At 40.6% G+C, this 12,581-nt stretch overlaps 1 non-coding gene across 1 annotated transcript; it reads left to right on the forward strand.

Annotated features, from left to right (window-relative positions):
• The first annotated feature begins 319 nt into the window (after positions 1 to 319).
• On the forward strand, positions 320 to 427 carry LOC129559628 (U6 spliceosomal RNA). The gene has a single exon (XR_008686581.2). It is a non-coding gene; the product is annotated as a U6 spliceosomal RNA (small nuclear RNA).
• Positions 428 to 12,581: the final 12,154 nt, after the last annotated feature.

The following is a 12,581-nucleotide window of genomic DNA, read 5'->3' on the forward strand; positions in this document are numbered from 1 at the left end:
GTTACCCCTTTCTTCTATGGTGTCCACTTTGTTGGTCTATAATTTTTTATAGTACTCTCTTACAATCCTTTGTATTGGCATGGTATCCACTGTAATGTTTCCTTATTCATTTATAATTTTGAGTCTTCATTTATTTTTCTTAGTCTAGTTAACAGTATATCAATTTTGCTTATCTTTTCAAAGCAATAACAGTTTCATTGATTTTTTCTTTTTTTTTTAAGTCTTCATTTTTGTACTAATCTTTGTTATACTTCCTTCTGCTAATACAGTTTTCCTAGTGTCATGAGCAATAGAAGAGCTGGTTCTAATTACTTCTTTGGTGCTTGCTTTGGCAGCACATACACTGAAAGTTGGAATGCTACAGAGAAGATTAGCACGGCCACTTTTTAAGGATGACACTCACATTTGTGAAGAATTCCATCATTTTAACTTATATAGCTGTGCTGGTGCTGCGACCCAGTCGTGTCCAACCCAGGAACTGCATTGCAGGTGTATTCTTTACCAGCTGAGCTACCAAGGAAACCCCAAATTATACAGTGCTATATGTCAATTATCAGAGAAGGCAATGGCACGCCACTCCAGTACTCTTGCCTAGAAAATCGCATGGACAGAGGAGCCTGGTGGGCTGCAGTCCATGGGGTCGCTACTAGTCGGACACAACTGAGCGACTTCACTTTCACTTTTCACTTTCACACATTGGAGAAGGAAATGGCAACCCACTCCAGTGTTCTTGCCTGGAGAATCCCAGGGATGGTGGACCCTGGTCGGCTGCCGTCTATGGGGTCGCACAGAGTTGGACATGACTGAAGCGACTTAGCAGCGGCAGCAGCATATGTCAATTATATCTGAATAAAACTGGAATAAGAAAAAAAAATGTTTCCTTGTTTGGTATCATCTTGTAGGAGCTGGACTCACAAACAGAACCAGACATTTGGAACCCTCTCTCTTGGCAGCAGCTAATAAAGCTGGGGTGCTAGGATATGAGTAAAAGCTCTTTCAAGGAATTTTCTTGGAGCTGACTGGAGGGAGAAGGCAAGAGTGGTATCTATAAGTAGCACTGGTCTCTAGGTGGATCTCAGTCATCCCCTAGAGCCTGCCATTTTGATGTGGATGTTTTCCCCTTTGTCTCTTCTGCTATAATATTTTCCAGATTTTTTTTTTGTTTGTTTTCAAAGAGAACTGTTCATGTGTGTTCTTTCAAAGAGAAAGAATATTCAGTGTGTTACGGGATCTCAGGAAACTCCTATATTGCCATCTTGCTTGACCCTTTACTATATTCTTAGGCATAGTTCTTGTCAAGTCTCTTTAAAGCCAATACGAACATGGCAAATAGATGGAGAAACAGTGGAAACAGTGACAGACTTTATTTTTTGGGCTCCAAAAGCACTGCGGATGCTGATCGCAGCCATGAAATTAAAAGATGCTTACTCCTTGGAAGGAAAGTTATGACAAACCTAGACAGCATATTAAAAAGCAGAGACATTACTTTGCCAACAAAGGTCCGTCTAGTCAAGGCTATGGTTTATCTAGTGGTCATGTATGAATGTGAGAGTTGGACTGTGAAGAAAGCTGAGCACCAAAGAATTGATGCTTTTGAACTGTGGTGTTGGAGAAGACTCTTGAGAGTCCCTTGGACTGCAAGGAGACCCAACCAGTCCATCCTGAAGGAGATCAGTCCTGGGTGTTCATTGGAAGGACTGATGTTGAAGCCGAAACTCCAATAATTTGGCCATCTGATGTGAAGAGCTGACTCATTTGGAAAGACCCTCTTCTGGGAAAGATTGAGGGCAGGAGGGGAAGGGGACAACAGAGGATGAGATGGTTGTATGACATCACCAACTCGATAGACATGGGTTTGGGTGGACTCCAGGAGTTAGTGATCTACAGGGAGGCCTGGCGTGCTGCAGTTCATGGGGTTGCAAAGAGCTGGACATGACTGAGCGACTGAACTGACTGCCCACCTCAATTTAACAATGACTCTTTCGACATCTCTAATATTATTTAAAGACAGACACCATCCGTCTTAAACAAGAGAGAGCCTGACCGGTTGTACACAAGTACCCATTACTTACTCACTCATGTGGCCCAGACAAAATTTAATTCTCCTATAACCCTATGAACCTTAGCTTACTCCCACTTTTAAGGAATTACTAAGAGACTGTATACGCCCCCTTAGAAGCTCACTCTGATAATTAGCTGGTCACAGCAAGAAACATTTCCTATTCAATCAGCCCAGTCATGCTATCTGCTCATGCCCACCTGCTTGAGTGATTTCCCCTCAAAGTTCTTGCTGACCTTACTTACTCCTCCCTACATAAGAAAAGCTCTTTTTTTTTTTTTCCTGTTTGATTTTGAGATGCTTGCAGATTTCAAGGTCTGAGTGTTCTTCCTTTTACAATAGTCTTTTAAATTGTTTTTCTTCAGCCAATTTCAGATTTGATTTAACAATATATTTAAACTATAAAGCAAAATAAAAGAAAAAAACTGGTATGATATTACTGTTTCATATCCACTGATTAAAAATCCTGCATGTATACATTTTTATTTCATACAGAATTCCATGGGAATTATAACCACCTTATTAAATTAGTAGATTGTGTTGGCAGGAACTATGCAGAAAGTGTCATCAGTTTGGTAGCATTTCAATTTGCCAGTTGGCTTGGGGGTGCATACGTATTAATTCAGGGATCCTGGTGGCTCAGGCAATAATTATTTAATAATGTTAATGTAACATTCCTTTGTATGAGAATACATATATTTATATAAAAATCTAAATTGAGATCTAAAGATTTACATTATTTAAATATAAATTTATCAAAAAAATCTAAATTTTTTCACTTGTTTTTTTAAGACTCGGATTATAAAAGGGAGCAAATTAGCAATAATAGAAGTGATAAGAAGAGATAAGACAGGGCTGAATTTGTCATTTAATAGTTTTACTTATTTGTTTCATTACCAAGAGTTAAACTGAACACTAAGATGGTGATTTTCGAATTATTTTCAATCAAAAGCTCGGGTGCTGTGACGTATCTCTTGTCATGGAGTTCATAAGTATAGGATTTGGTGTCAAATAGTCTAGAATTAAATTTGCTGTTGACACCTATTTCTGTCACCTTGAGAAACTGACACAACCTTTTGAGCCTCTGATCACTCATCTGTGAGATATGGCATAAACACCACTCTTTGGGCTATTATGTGGTAAATAGAGATAACTGTGTGCTTAAAATGTTAAAGGCCATTCCTTAAATAAAAGATTATGACAAAAATGTATAATAATCTATCTTTCAGATGTTTTCTACACCTGGACTCAGAACTACAATGAAACTTGAGATTCCAGATTTAAAAATTTAAGAAGAAAAAGAGGATTTAAGAGATCTATTTTGAAGGTAAGAGACTTGCATTAGAGTTCCAGCCCTGACACTAATAAAGTATGTTACTTTATCCTCTGAAAAACGCATCTTTGAGAACGTATTAGTAATATGCCCCAGCAAAGTGATGAATGCCAAGGATAGGTTGTAATGTCTGATAAATTCCTTCCCTTTTGGAGCTTACATTTCCTCATCTATAAAATGAGTGACTTAAATTTTAAACAGTGATTATTTTAAATAACAACCACTTTGTCAGAGTGATCTTGGCTTTTTGGTGAACATTCAACTACCATGAAGAAAGAACAGTCAACTATATGCACCTAGGGCATAAGTCTGCACCAGGGCCTAAGGTAAGGATTTCTGATACTGTATCTTGATTTTGTAAAAAGGGGAAAATAAACAACTGGGGCAAAAGTTGGGTTGAGAATGTGGAGGACACTGACGAACACTATGCATTAGCATCTCAGTCAGTTCAGTTCAGTTCAGTCGCTCAGTCGTGTCCGACTCTCCGCGACCCCATGAATCACAGCACGCCAGGCCTCCCTGTCCATCACCAACTCCCGGAGTTCATTCAAACTCATGTCCATCGAGTCGGTGATGCCATCCAGCCATCTCATTCTCTGTCGTCCCTTTCTCCTCCCACCCCCAAACCCCTCCCAGCATCAGAGTCTTTTCCAGTGAGTCAACTCGTCGCATGAGGTGGCCAAAGTATTGGAGTTTCAGCTTTAGCATCAGTCCTTCCAATGAACAACCAGGATCAATCTCCTTTAGAATGGGCTGGTTGAATCTCCTTGCAGTCTAAGGGACTCACAAGAGTCTTCTCCAGCACCATAGTTCAAAAGCAATCAGCTTTCTTCACAGTCCAACTCTCATATCCATACATGACCACGGGAAAAACCATAGCCTTGACTAGACGGACCTTGGTTGGCAAAGTAATGTCTCTGCTTTTTAATATGCTATCTAGGTTGGTCTTAATTTTTCTTCCAAGGAGTAAGCATCTGAAGACTATCCATATTAATCCTAAAATATATTCCAAGTGGGCCTACTTCTCACCATTTCAGCTTCTACCATTCTTGTCCTAAATTCTATGCTCTCTTGACTGTACTACTGTGTAGGCTTGCTGATTTTATTCCTCGATCTCTCTACCATTTTGCCTTTTCAATGAAAAATTAATCACTTGATCTGTGAAAGAAACAAAAATTCTCATTCGAGTCAAATTTGAGGATTGTAACCCTGGAAGAGCATATGAGAAAGCTTTGAGAATTGTTCTATCTGTTAAAAGTCAAGCCATAGTTACATACTTTTTTTCTTTTATTTCTTTTGAAACAGGGCTGCATGTCAAATGACGTAGTATTGACAGTTTACATAATCCAGATCTAACCATCACTGTGATGGGTTATGTGACCCTTTGCAAGATCAAGAAGGAATGCTATCTTTTAACAAACTGTCCTGGTGATAGGAGAAAGTTGCTGTTTATGGTTCAACAGGTATTCCTGTCGATGGGGAAGTTTTGGTTGATGTATAATGCAGATACACAAAGCACAGTGCAGGGAGAGAGGAGGTCAAAGGGCAGAGGTGAATTTTTATGTTGAAAAGTTACTTTTCTTTCCATGAAACATGAATTTTATTTCACTGCCTCAGCTCCCTACAGTACATTTTAAATGAGTAACCAGAATAGTTTTTTAAAAATAATAATGTCCTGCAATTTCCTACCTAAAATCTTAAATAGCTTTCCAGCGCAATTAAAACAAGAAACAAAAACCGTCAGCCTTTTATGATGTGGCCTTGACCTATGCATCTCACTGTGGCCTGTCTCACTCCCCTCATTTCCCTAACACCTCAGTCCAGTTCAGTTTAGTCCCTCAGTCGTGTCCGACTCTTTGCAACCCCATGGACTGCAGCACGCCAGGCCTCCCAGTCCATCACCAACTCCCGGAGCTTGTTCAAACTCATGTCCATTGAGTCTGTGATAACATCCAACCATCTTATCCTCTGTCGTCCCCGTCTCCTCCTGCCCTCAATTTTTCCCAGCATCAGGGTCTTTTCGAAAGAGTAAGTTCTTCGTATCAGATGGCCAAAGTATTGGAACTAAAGCTTCAGCATCAGTCCTTCCAATGACTATTCAGGACTGATTTCCTTTATTTCACAAGCACAAAGATGTTTCTCTTTCTATTCCTAGACCTCAATAGTTTCATTTCTGCTTTTGGATCTAGGAATAGTGTGTTTGTAAAATATGTATCATAAGCTATTTTCAGTTCAGTTCAGTTCAGTCTCTCAGTCGTGTCCGACTCTCTGTGACCCCATGAATCACAGCACGCCAGGCCTCCCTGTCCATCACCAACTCCCGGAGTTCACTCAAACTCATGTCCACAGAGTCGGTGATGCCATCCAGCCATCTCATTCTCAGTCGTCCCCTTCTCTTCCCGCCCCCAACCTTTCCCAGCATCAGAGTCTTTTCCAGTGAGTCAACTCGTTGCATGAGGTGGCCAAAGTATTGCAGTTTCAGCTTTAGCATCAATATAAAATAAGCTATTTTAACAAATCTTTAGTTGGTTGTCTCCTTTTAATGGCTTAGATCTCAGCTCAAACTTTGCTTTCCTTGTGCTGCAGTGTGAAATAGCTTCTTGGTTGTGAATTCAAAGCACTGTAATAGTACACTTTAGGCAGGTGTGTTAGTCAAGGGTCTCCAGACAAGCAGAACCAGTAGGATAGACGTAGATGCAGATGTGAATGTAGAAAGAGAGGCAGAGGCAGAGATTAGAGACAGAGATATTATTACAGGAACTGGCTCAGACTGCTATGGAGGCCAAGGAGTCCCACGATCTGCCATGATCTTCAGTGCGAGCTGGAGCGCCAGGAAAACCAGTGGTGTATTTCAGTCTGTGGGAAGAACAGAGAGCCGGGGTCCCCTGGTGTAGGTCCCAGGGTTAAGAGTGTAGAGAACCCAGAGCACCAGTGCTTGAGGGAAGAAGAGGATGGGTGTCCAGGCTCAGAAAGAGAAAGGTCAGTTGCCCTTCTCCCATCATTTTCTTCTATTTGGGCCCTCAAGGACTGGGTGGTGGCCACCCACACTGGTGAGTGCCGATCACCTTTCCTCACTCTCCTGGTTCAGATTTGATCTCTTTTGAAAACACCAGTTTCCAAGGCATTCCTTAGCCTAGTCAGACTGACACTTAAAACTAATCATCACAGTGGCTGTTTTTACTTATTTATGTACCGTTTGTTCCCATTACACCCACATAAACTACATACGGAAAATGTACATTCTTTCTATTTATTTTATTGGAGTAGAGTTGATTTACAGTGTTGTGTCAGCTTCAGGCATACAGGAAAGTGATCCAATCACACATAAGCATAGATTCATTCTTTTTCAGATTCTTTTCCCAAATGGTTATTGCAAAACATTAAGTCGAGTTCCCTGTGCTATACAGTAGATTCTTGTTTGTTGTCTACCTTATATATAGTTCAGTTCAGTTCAGTCGCTCAGTCGTGTCCGACTCTTTGCGACCCCATGAATCACAGCACGCCAGGCCTCCCCGTCCATCACCAACTCCCGGAGTTCACACAAACTCATGTCCACAGAGTCGGTGATGCCATCCAGCCATCTCATTCTCGGTCGTCCCCTTCTCCTCCCACCCCCAACATTTCCCAACATCAGAGTCTTTTCCAGTGAGTCAACTCTTCGCATGACGTGGCCAAAGTATTGGAGTTTCAGCTTCAGCATCAGTCCTTCCAATGAACACCCAGGATTGATCTCCTTTAGAATGGACTGGTTGGATCTCCTTGCAGTCCAAGGGACTCTCAAAAGTCTTCTCCAGCACCACAGTTCAAAAGCATCAATTCTTCGGAGATCAGCTTTCTTCAGAATCCAATACTCACATCCATACATGACCACGGGAAAAACCATAGCCTTGACTAGATGGACCTTTGTTGGCAAAGTAATGTCTCTGCTTTTTAATAGGCTATCTAGGTTTGTTATAACTTTCCTTCCAAGGAGTAAGCGTCTTTTAATTTCCTGGATGCAATCAGCATCTGCAGTGATTTTGGAGCCCACAAAAATTAAGTCTGACACTGTTTCCACTGTTTCCCTATCTATTTCCCATGAAGTGATGGGAACAGATGCCATGATCTTTGTTTTCTGAATGTTAAGCTTCAAGCCAACCTTTTCACTCTCCTCTTTCACTTTCATCAAGAGGCTTTTTAGTTCCTCTTCACTTTCTGCCGTAACGGTGGTGTCATCTGCATATCTGAGGTTATTGATATTTCTCCTGGAAATCTTGATTGCAGCTTGTGCTTCTTCCAGCCCAGCGTTCCTCATGATGTACTCTGCATATAAGTTAAGTAAGCAGGGTGACAATATACAACCTTGACATACTCCTTTTCCTATTTGGAAGCAGTCTGTTGTTCCATGTACAGTTCTGACTGTTGCTTCCTGACCTGCATACAGGTTTCTCAAGAGGCAGGTCAGGTGGCCTGGTATTCCCATCTCTTTCAGAATCTTCCACAGTTTATTGTGATCCACACAGTCAAAGGTTTTCGCCTAGTCAATGAAGCAGAAATAGATGTTTTTCTGGAACTCTCTTGCTTTCTCCATGATCCAGCAGATGTTGGGAATTTGATCTTTGGTTCCTCTGCCTTTTCTAAATCCTGCTTGAATGTCTGGAAGTTCACGGTTCACATATTTCTGAAGTCTGGCTTGGAGAATTTTGAGCATGACTTTACTAGCGTGTGAGATGAGTGCAATTGTGCGGTAGTTTGAGCATTCTTTGGCATTGCCTTTCTTTGGGATTGAAATGAAGACTGACCTCTTCCAGTCCTGTGGCCACTGCTGAGTTTTCCAAATCTGCTGGCATATTGAGTGCAGCACTTTCACAGCATCATCTTTCAGGATTTGAAATAGCTCAGTTGGAATTCCATCACCTCCACTAGCTTTGTTCGTCGTGATGCTCTCTAAGGCCCACTTGACTTCACATTCCAAGATGTCTGGCTCCAAGTGAGTGATCACGCCATCGTGACTATCTTGGTCGTGAAGATCTATTTTGTACAGTTCTTCTGTGTATTCTTGCCACCTCTTCAGTAGTGTGTGCATATTCATCCCAAGGTCCTAATTTACCCCTCCCCGATCTTGTTTCCCTTCTGATAAGCATGAGTTTGTTTTTGATATCTGTAATTCTGCTTTTGTTTTGAAAATAAGTTCATTTATATCATTTTTAAAATTACGTATCACATACGAGTGATATTTATGATATTAGCCTTTCTCTGTCTGACTTACCTCACTTAGTATGATAATTTTCAAGTTCATCAATGGCATTATTTCATTCTTTGAGTAATTTTCAATTGTATATATACACCACATTATTTTTTATCCATTCCTCTGTCAACAAAGATTTGGGTTGCTTCCATGTCTTGACTATTGGAACACTGGAGTGCATCTATCTTTTCAGATTATAATTTTCTCTAGATATAAGCCCAGGAATGGCATTGCAGGATCATATGGTAGTTCTATTGCTGATTTTTTTAAGGAACCTACATTCTCTTCTACATAGTGGCTCAACCAATTTACATTCCCACCAACAATGTAGAAGCATTGCTTTTCTCTATACCCTCTCCAGAATTTCATGTTTATACACTTTTTGATGATGGTCACTCTAACCTGTGGACTTCCCTTATAGCTCAGTTGGTAAAGAATCCACCTGCAATGCAGGAGATCCTAGTTCAATTCCTCAGTCAGGAAAATCTGCTGGAGAAGGGATAGGCTATCCACTACAGTTTTCTTGGCCTTGCCTTGTGGCTCAGCTGGTAAAGAATCTGCCTGCAATGCAAGAGACCTGGGTTTGATCCCTGGGTTGTGAAGATCCCCTGGAGAAGGGAAAGGCTACCCAATCCATTTTTCTGTCCTAGAAAATTTCGTAGACTGTATAGTCTGTGGGTTCGCAAAGAGTTAGACAGGACTGAGCAACTTTTTCACTTTCATTCTAACCTGTGTGAGGTGATAGTTTCTTGTAGTTCTGATCTGCATTACCTGACAGTAATGTTGGAGATATTTTCATGTGTTTTCTTTGTAGAAATGTCTATTTAGATCTGCCCATTTTTTAATTATTTTTTTTTGGGGGGGAGGGAGTTTTTGACATAAAGTTGCATGAATTGTTTGTATATTTTGGAGAGTAATCCCTTGTTGGTTGCTTCATTTGAAAATATTTCTCTCATTCTGTGTGTTGTCTTTTCAGTTTGTAGTTTCCTTTGATATGCAGAGGGCTTCACTGGTGGCTCAGATAGTAAAGAATCCGCCTGCAATGTGGGACACCCAAGTTCAATCCCTGGGGTGGGAAGATCCCCTGGAGAATGGAATGACATCCCACTCCAGTATTCATGCCTGGAGAATTCCACGGACAGAGAAGCCTGGCAGGCTATAGTCCATGGGGTCACAAAGAGTCAGACACAACCAAGCAACTTTTACATTTGATGTATAGAAGCTTTTCAGTTTAATTAGGTTTCATCTACTTATTTTTGTTTTTATTTTTATTAGTCTAGGAGGTAGATCGAAAAGGACACTGCTAGGACTTATGTTAAAGAGTGTTCTGCCTATGTTCTCTAAGACTTTTAGAGTTATCAAACTTATATTTAATTCTTTGATCACTTGTTAGTTCTTTGTGTGTGTGTGTGTATGTGGATGGTGTTAGAGAATGTTCTACTTTCATTTCTTTTCTTTTTTTTTTTTTTAATGTGGGCCATTTTTAAAGTCTTCCTTGAATTTGTTACAATGTTGCCTCTGCTTTATGTTTTGTTTTCTGGGCCACAAGGCTCGTGGGATCTTAGTTCCCCAACCAGGGACTGAACCTGCACTGTCTGCATTGGAAGGCAAAGTCCTAACCACTGGACTGCCAGGGAAGTTCCTACGCTCATTCTTTTACATGTAGCTGTCCAGTTTTCACAGCACCACTCGTTAAAGAGAGTATCTTTTGTCCAATGTGTATTTTTGCTTCCTTTCTGGTAGATTAACTAACCAGAGCTGTGTGGGTTTATTCTAGGCTTTCTATTCTGTTCTGTTGATCTCTGTTTCTCTGCCAGTACCTTACTGTTTTGATGACTGTAGCCTTGTAGTATAGTCTGAAGTCAGGGCGTCTCATTCCTCCAGCTCCAGTTTTCTTCCTCAAGATTGCTTTGTCTATTCAGGATCTTTTGTGTTTCCATATAAATTATTTTGTTGTTGTTGTGGTTGCTCTAGAATTGTTAAAAAAAAATTGAGAGGGATTGCATTGAATCTGTAGATTGCTTTGGGTAGTATGGTCATTTTGACAATATTGATTCTTCCAATCCAAGAACATGGTATATCTTTCCATCTGTTTGAGTCACCTTCAGTTTCTTTTCATTGCCTTCTTACAGTTTTCAGAGTACAGGTATTTATCTCCTTATTACAGGTTTGTTCCCAGGTATTTTATTCTTTTAGATGTGATAATAAATGGAATTGTTTATTCAATTTCTCTTTCTGATCTTTCATTATAAGTGTATAGAAACACAAGAGAGTTCTGTGCACTAATTTTGTATCCTGAAACTTTACCAAATTCATTGATGAGCTCTAGTAGTTTGCTGGTAGGATATTTAGGACTTTCTATGTAGAGTATCATGTCATCTGCATGATAAATTTTGACTTCTTTTCTAATTTGGATTCCTTGTATTTCTTTTCTGATTGCTGAAAGTGTAAATTCTATGACATCAGGGTCTCCTTAGATTTATTTAGTGCTGTATCCCAAATGTCTAACATCACCTCTCAAAAATACCAAAGGCTTGATAAATATTTACGGGTAAAATGTATGAAAGTGAGTGACGATAAAGGGATGGAATGCAAAATCTCCATATTCAGTCAGTTCAGTTCAGTTCAGTTCAGTCGCTCAGTCGTGTCCGACTCTCCGTGACCCCATGAATCACAGCACGCCAGGCCTCCCTGTCCATCACCAACTCCCGGAGTTCACTCAAACTCATGTCCACAGAGTCGGTGATGCATCCAGCCATCTCATTCTCCGTCGTCCCCTCCTCCTCCCGCCCCCAACCTTTCCCAGCATCAGAGTCTTTTCCAGTGAGTCAACTCGTCGCATGAGGTGGCCAAAGTATTGTAGTTTCAGCTTTAGCATCAGTCCCTCCAATGAACATCCAGGATTGATCTCCTTTAGAATGGACTGGTTGGATCTCCTTGCAGTATAAGGGACTCTCAAGAGTCTTCTCCAACACCACAGTTCAAAAGCATAGATTCTTCGGCGCTCAGCCTTCCTCACAGTCCAGCTCTCACATCCATTTATTCCATTTATACTCTCAGTTTCACTGGAGCTGTATTCATGTTTTAGAACTTGAAATACACTTTTTAATGTTCATGGGTAAAAAAAAATAAAAGTAAGATGCTTTTAACCTGTAATATTAGTATATGAGTTCTGATACAATCCTGTATGCAGGTCAGGAAGCAACAGTCAGAACTGTACATGGAACAACATACTGGTTCCAAATAGGAAAAGGAGTACGAAAAGGTTGTATATTGTCACCATGCTTATTTAACTTATATGCAGAGTACATCATGAGGAACGCTGGGCTGGAAGAAGCACAAGCTGGAATCAAGATTGCCGGGAGAAATATCAATAATCTCAGATATGCAGATGACACTACCCTTATGGCAGAAAGTGAAGAGGAACTCAAAAGCCTCTTGATGAAAGTGAAAGAGGAGAGTGAAAAGGTTGGTTTGAAGCTCAACATTCAGAAAACAAAGATCATGGCATCTGGTCCCATCACTTCATGGGAAATAGATGGAAAAACAGTGGAAACAGTGTCAGACTTTATTTTGGGGGGTTCCAAAATCACTGCAGATGCTTATTGCAGCCATGAAATTAAAAGGCACTTACTCCTTGGAAGGAAAGTTATGACCAACCTAGATAGCATATTAAAAAGCAGAGACATTACTTTGCCAACAAAGGTCCATCTAGTCAAGGCTATGGTTTTTCCCGTGGTCATGTGTGGATGTGAGAGTTGGACTGTGAAGAAAGCTGATCTCCGAAGAATTGATGCTTTTGAACTGTGGTGTTGGAGAAGACTCTTGAGAGTCCCTTGGACTGCAAGGAGATCCAACCAGTCCATTCTAAAGGAGATCAATCCTGGGTGTTCATTGGAAGAACTGATGCTAAAGCTGAAACTCCAATACTTTGGCCACCTCATGCGATGAGTTGACTCACT

Source organism: Moschus berezovskii, chromosome 8, assembly GCF_049115385.1.
Source record: "Moschus berezovskii isolate FMDL1 chromosome 8, NW_MosBer_1.0, whole genome shotgun sequence".
NCBI lineage: Eukaryota > Metazoa > Chordata > Mammalia > Artiodactyla > Moschidae > Moschus > Moschus berezovskii.